This window comes from Pimephales promelas, chromosome 7, assembly GCF_988280905.1.
Source record: "Pimephales promelas chromosome 7, fPimPro1.hap1.1, whole genome shotgun sequence".
NCBI classification, from domain to species: Eukaryota; Metazoa; Chordata; class Actinopteri; order Cypriniformes; family Leuciscidae; genus Pimephales; species Pimephales promelas.
The window spans coordinates 4919056-4926705 of NC_142775.1; the positions used below are offsets into that span (position 1 = coordinate 4919056).

The window sequence follows — 7650 nt, forward strand, 5'->3', positions numbered from 1 at the left end:
CACGGAAAACGCCACGCGTAAAAGCTTATTTTTTTTTAAAAACGTCTTTTTTTGTTTGACGCGCCGCTTCAAAAACTATCCGACCAATGATATTGGCGAATATTATTTACTCCGTGTTTGGAGTTTCTGGAGTTACAGTAAAACACAACTTGGGGGCGCTCAAACACAAAACGGTCTTGCCGAGCACACATACGTAATGGAGAAGAAGATCTACGCCAAGTAGCGTCGCCGTCTACACTGCCAGGAAGAAATAAGACGAGGAAGATGCGAGGCAAGATGAATGTAGAGCTGTTGTTCTCGTTGGTGTTAGAACATAAAGAACTATATGAGAAACGCGACAGCGACTACAAACATCTTGATAAAAGAGAACTATTATGAGTGGTATTGCAGAGCAAATGGGCGCCATCTAATGTCAGGGAATGAATTTGCATGTTCACTCGACTCATCGTCAGCGAAAATCGCTTGGGTGTGAACACAAAAAACGCATTGAAAAACGCTGGCGAAAAACGTTCGCCGATATTCGTCCCGGTGTGTGCGGCACTTAAAGGAGTAGTCCACTTTTGAAAAAACATTTGCTGATAATTTACTCATGCCCATGTCATCCAAGATGTCCATGTCTTTCTTTCTTCAGTCGAAAAGAAATTAAGGTTTTTGATGAAAACATTCCAGGATTTTTCTCCATATAATGGACTTCAGTGGGAACCAAACGGTTCAAGGTCCAAATGAGAGTTTCAGTGCAAACTACAAACTGTTCAAAGGGCTTTAAACGACACCAGACGATGAATAAGGGTCTTATCAAGGTTCGATTTGTTCATTTTGATGAACGAGTTTGACCAGGAGAGTCACAAACGCGCATCACAGAACAGAGCAAGGCGAGCATTTGTGCTTATAAAACTTAAGCTTTTTTATTTATTTTTTTAAATGAGCGATCATTTCGCTATAGATAAGACCATTATTCATCGTCTGGTGTCGTTTAAAGCCCTTTGAAGCTGCACTGAAACTGTCTTTTGGACCTTGAACCGTTTGGTTCCCATTGAAGTGCATTATAAGGAGAAAAATCCTGGATCCCTTAATTTCTTTTCGACTGAAGAAAGAAAGACATGGACATCTTGGATGACATGGGGGTGAGTAAATTATCAGCAAAAAAAGGACATTTTTGGGACAGTCACACTTGGGACAGTCTTACACACTTAATTCATGTAGCAATACAGGCTCTCTCAAGTGGCCAAAACCGTAAGTGTACGTGGGACAGACTTTTTATGTTTCACTGGCCAATACAACAGTGGTCTTGGATTTTATAATGAACACCTTTTGGTAAGGATGTCGCACCACACTGTTAAATATTTTTGGTTACAATTGCAATAGCGCTGAAACATTTAGAATTGGTATTTCTACAATTGTAGAAATACTCACAGTTGAATATGCGGTGCATTATGTATTCTGCAACCAAAGATGTCCAATAATAGATGGGTAACCAAAGTAAAATTGAGATATATTCGACTGGTCATGTTTTAGACTGGTCATTCTAAAACGTCTTGTTTTGTTTTTGTTTTGTTTTTTTCAGCATAGTTTTTGTGTCAACCAGATCCTGGGTCAGACGGAACAACCCAGTGTTTTCTTGGGTTACCCAGATCTTGAGCAAGACATAACAACACAGGGACTGAGTTATATTGCAGGCTTTTTGCAAACTTTCAGGAGATAGCAGTACATGGTGCATGTCTTCGGTGAAATAGAGGTTTGTGTACAGTTTATTTGATCTATAAATTAATTATATCGTTTAATTTTATGCAAAGCAACACACCGGGCACGATGTGAGTCACCTAAACGAATGTCGCTTCGATCTTTTCGTGTGATGGAAACGCCTGATGCCTTGCATTAAATGTTATGATTTTATTCAAAAGGAAACGGAATATAAATACATATAATGTTAAAATATGTTCTCAAAACTGTACACTGACTGTTTATAGACTGGTTATGGAGTAAGTCACAACATATTTCGGCTACGAGTGAAACGCAGGGCGGCGGTCTGAAGTTAGACGTCCTCCCGCTGAACACGACACAAGCTCCGGCATGAGATCCAGCGCCGTTACGATGGAAACGGGACAACAGAGACCGGTCCATTACACTTTAATTACTTACAAATGTTTCATTTTTACTTCTAATATTTGTTAAATGCGCTTAAATGTTGGCAATGTGTATTTAAAATGTATATTTTAATTTATAATTCACTGGCTTGCGTGAAATTATAATTTCACCCTGCAAACATGCCCCTGCGGGGCCGACGCTGGCTTTTTGTGGGCACAGTGGGCTAGGGCCAGCCCACGCCAAACCTAAACAGGCCCAGTGCGGGTTGCCCAGACAAGGCCCACAGCTTTGGGCTCACTGCGGGCTATCAGTGAGCAGCCCACACTAGCGGGCTGCCCACATTAAGCCCATGATGGCCCACTGTGGGCCATCCCATTCGGGCCCATGAGCAGGTTTTGCACCTTTGGGCCCATGCGGGTTTAGTTTAGGTAGCCCACATTTAGATTTGCCCACATGCCCACAATGTCGTCAGTACGTCCTCTGATCAAAATAACTTGGTAATTTTAATTCTCTTAAAAATAAAAAAAAAATAATTAATTAAGAGAATAAGAAAGCACTAATATATATATATATATATATATATATATATATATAAAGAGAATAAGAAAGCACTAATAACTTGGTAATTTTAATTCTCTTAAAAAAATTTTTTTAAACAATTTAAATATATATATATATATATATATATATATATATATATATATATATATATATATATATTTAAATTGTTTAAAAATGTTTTATTTTTTTTAAGATATATATATATATATATATATATATATATATATATATATATAGGCTATATATATATATATATATATATATATATAGGCTATATATATATATATATATATATATATATATATATATATATATATATATATATATATAAGAGAATAAGAAAGCACTCTTTATATAAAGATGGTAATGAAATTACGGGCCTGTTGCAGTTTCATTCCACACTTTATGTTACATATTTATATTACACGTTGCTCTTTATATTACATGTAGGCCTTTATATAATACAGATGTCATGAAATTGCTTTACAATAAAAGTAAAAGCAAAATGGTATTAAAAAGCATAATTGTCAACTGAATGGGTCATAGAACTACACAATGAGTTTAAATTCATTATATAAAATTAAAGATATTTTAAATTGTTAAATGTTATAATTCTAGATGTTTATTTAAATGCTGCGTGCCTTTTGACGTGTTCTATGGTTTCAATATGGGCGTACGTGCGCGAGTCGCATTCAAATCTGATTCAAAGACAGGAGCGCGCGCGAGCAGATGGAAACCATGGAAACGAGGAAACCCATCAACTGACAAACAGCAAACTAGCGTCTCTCACTGTTGTTTTCTCTGCTTTCAGGTAAGTCTAGTTACCAAAATCACACAAATAATACATACAAACCTTCCTGATATATGTCTTACGTGTAATTGATACACTTCTGTTGAATATTTACTTTATAGAAATAGTTTTGTGTCTTCGATAAAGTCCGTTAGCATCTGACTGAACCGTTTTCAGAAGAGCTAACGTTAAGTTGTTTACGTTACAATTGAGCTCTTGTTTTACATAAGTGTGGGGTTTTAACCACATTTTTGTGTTGATAACAGTTTTTGATAGTTTTGTTTTGCTGGTAATTTGTCAATGGGTGATTGGAAGTTAGCTAAGTTAATTTATTTAACCTTGAAAGAATTCATTGTAACGTACTTAATGACGTCATTTACAAATATTGGTAATAAGTGATTTCAGAAGGAACAGGAAAAAAACACAACAAAGGGGAATTATTGTTTAATCATGATAATTATTTCATATGCATTATTGCACAATATATTACCTTAAGATTTTTTATGTATATTCTTTAGCTATGCTCTAGCTTGCTTCCTTGTATTAAACCCTTTGTTCTATTGTAAATTCAATGTAATATTGTTGGCTCTGTGACACATTGCATGTTATTTTCTTGAAGATCATCATAGATGTCCTGCTGCACCCCCTGGGGTCCAAGACAATCTCCACGGCTATGACCTTGACTATAGTAAGCAAAACTTCATACATACTGTTTAATTGTTGTGGGTCTGTAGGATTTATGATTTTGAATGAAGTCTCTCACTTTAAATTCATTAACTACAGTTTTTTTCAGTGACATTGTACTTGAGAAGCTAAATAATAGGTGGCAAATATAATGTTATAATAGTCATAGTTATAATAATTCAGGATAATAGTCATGGGTATATATATATATATATATATATATATATATATATATATATATATATATATTATTTTTTTATTTTATTTTTTCTCTGGGTGTGTTTTTAATTATGTTGGCCAATGAGACACCATACTGTCCAACTCAAAGCTATTTTTTTATGTATGTTTGACTGATAAATACTGAAATTCTTTTTACTTTCAAATGCTGAATTCAGGGGGTTATGGCTGTGCTCTTGTTACCAGATGAGATATCATTTGATCCTGTGATTCTTCAGGACAAGATCTTGATGCCATCCACACCCAGTACATGACGAAGGTGAGTTTCACAATAGCTATATCACCATCACAAACCAAGAGGCCAAACACAACAGGCCTTCATCCATATGAACTCACCCATATGTAGGAATAGGTTCCGAAACCCGGTATTAAACATTAAACGGGCCCTGGGGCCAAATTAAGGAAGACTGCAGTATCGATAAGCTCAGATGTTATCAGTTCTTCTGACGGTACTGAAGAAATTACACACACACTATTTATTATAGACATTATCTTGTGTCATTGTCATGTGTTTTTCAGGCTGGTTGTTTGTCATTTTGTAAGAGTAGAGAGAGGCTGTACCTCAGTGAAGACTTATTTTACATTAGATAATTCAATTTCCGTACCTGATAAGTTAGATTTTCCGAAAAAACTTCATGCACTGCTTATTTCAATTGTATTTTTCTTCTATTGAATTTATCAATACTTGTAATTTGTTATAATTTTCAATGCAGATTCACTCAATAATCTCTTGAAATTTGTTTTTATATCGCAATATATATAGCAGCAGATAAACTAAATATTTTATTTAAGGTTTTTAGTATTGTGCAGCTCTAATATTGAGCATTTAACCTGATTGAACCTGGAATTGTTATAATAACCTGGAATAATTTGTGATACCAGATGTATGATTATGTATGATAGATTTTGAACTGTATTTTTTTTTTTTTTTTTTTCGCAGGTTTTCTGGGATCCACAGTGGAAGGCATCAAGGCGTGAGATGTTGGCTGGACAGATGTACCTGTACACCACACCGACCTCTGCTTTTACATGGATGGCGGATTACTATCATGTTCTGTAAAGGTTTCATTATAGCAAAACAGAGCACCTGTGACAGTGGAATCTGTAGGTGTAACGTAGTCAGTTAAAAGTAGTCAGGTGTAAAGTAGTCACAGAGAACGTTTTTTTTTTTTAAGTTTCAAACTTTTTTCTCTTTCACAAAAAACACTGCAGTTACAGCTTTTCAAATTCTTCATTGGAGGTGTACAAATAATTTTCTTTTTTTCAAATCACAAAAAGGGCTGTGCAAAAATTAATTGCAATTAATCGCGTCCAAAATAAAAGTCTGTGTTTACATAATATATTTGTGTGTGCTGTATATAATTATTTTGTATATATAAATACCTATGCATGCATGTATATATTTAAGAATTATTTGCACTTAAATTCTGTGTATATATATATATATATATGAATACATAATCTATATTATATAAATATAAATATTTTATATATGAATAACACATTTTCTTAAATATATACATGCATGTGTGTGTATTTATATATACAATATAGGGCTGTGTAACGATTAATTGCATCAAAAATAAAAGTTTGTGTTTACATGATATATGTCTGTATAATTATTTTGTATATATAAATACACACATATGCATGTATATATTTAAGAAAAATGTGTTATTGATATATCAAAGATTTATATTTATGTATAATATTAATTTTGTATAAACATATATACAGTACAAACATGCAAATATTTCTTAAATATATACATGCATGTGTGTGTATTTATATATACAAAATAATTATACACACTACACAAACGTATATAATTTATGTGAACACAAACTTTTATTTTAGATGCGATTAATCGTTTCACAGCCCTAATACAAAATAATTATATACAGCACACACAAATATATTATGTAAACACAGACTTTTATTTTGAATGCGATTAATCGCAATTAACTTTTGCACAGCCCTGTAAGAAATGTATGCTGACATTTAAGGCACGGCCACACAGGGTTTGAGCATATGTGACTGTGAATGAAAAGTGAAGTGTGACCACATGAGAATAGCCAAATAGTATAGATGATTCACAAAATTATACACCAAGAAATGTGCATAATTGGCCAAAATGTTACTGTTTATCAACAAAAATATGACCCTATGAGTTTGGTAATTTTTAGAATAGGATTTGTGCACCTGCAATGAAGAATTTAACTGATGTTTTGTGTAACTGATGTGTTGTGTTTGTGAGAGAGAGAAAGCAAAGAAAAAGAGGTTTGCAACTCATAAAACATTTTCTCGAAGACTAAAAATCTACAAATTGCACTGTTATAGGGACTCTGTTTAGCTTCAATATTACTAGATATAATACAGTGTCAATCTTATTAACTACTATTTATTTTGTATAAAATCATATACAGTATACAGGTAAAAAATTTGGAAACATTTTGGAAGAAGTCTATTCTGCTTATCAAGCTTGCATTTATTTGCATTTATTTAAAAAAAAAAAACTAATATTGTGAAATTTTATCATAATGTAAAACAGCTGTTTTCTATGTTTCTGTTTTTTATGTGAATATATAATAGTGTAATTATATTATATATAATAACCTGAATTTAATGTTTTATGTTTTGTAATTAATAAATACATTGATTTGAAATCCCTTTGACTTCTGTACATTTGTGAAAATACAGAAATTAGTTATGTGGTGACTGCATTCAGATGTATAGAATAATTGTTTTTCCCAAAGACTTATAGTTATATTAGCCAAAAAGTATTTATAGTGAAACAGATTAATTGTGAACTAGATCTATTGTTGTAGATGCCCTGTGTGTGCGGTGCGGGCCCTGTGTGGGCTTAGTGAGGGCTTCCTTGGGGCTAAGTGAGGGCTGCCCATGCAGGGCCAACGTTTTGTGGGCCCAGTGTGCGGGCCCTGTGTGGGTTTAGTGAGGGCTAAGTGAGGGCTGCCCATGCAGGCCCAACGTTTTGCCAATGAGCAAATTCTCATGGGCCCTGCGCTAGCAGCCTGCAGGGGGCCCTTAGGCTAGCCCTAAGTGGGCCCGGACAGGGCCAGTGCAGGCTTGTTTGCAGGGCAAGCAAGTCAGTGGTTATATTAGCGAGTATTTTAAAAACGTTTAGAAGATTAGAAGAAGTAAAGCCGAAGACGTTAAGTCATGTATGAAAAAAAAAATAGTATTAGGTATAGGCCTAGTAAAAAATTAATCAAATATCTTGGGTTAAATCAACCCATGCTGGGTTAAATAACCCATTTTGCTGAGTAAAATTA

At 33.9% G+C, this 7650-nt stretch overlaps 1 long non-coding RNA gene across 1 annotated transcript; it reads left to right on the top strand.

Annotated features, from left to right (window-relative positions):
* The first annotated feature begins 2991 nt into the window (after positions 1-2991).
* LOC120482979 (uncharacterized) lies at positions 2992-7023 on the top strand. Its single transcript, XR_016169229.1, has 4 exons — positions 2992-3457; positions 4056-4124; positions 4516-4616; positions 5298-7023. It is a non-coding gene; the product is annotated as an uncharacterized LOC120482979 (long non-coding RNA).
* Positions 7024-7650: the final 627 nt, after the last annotated feature.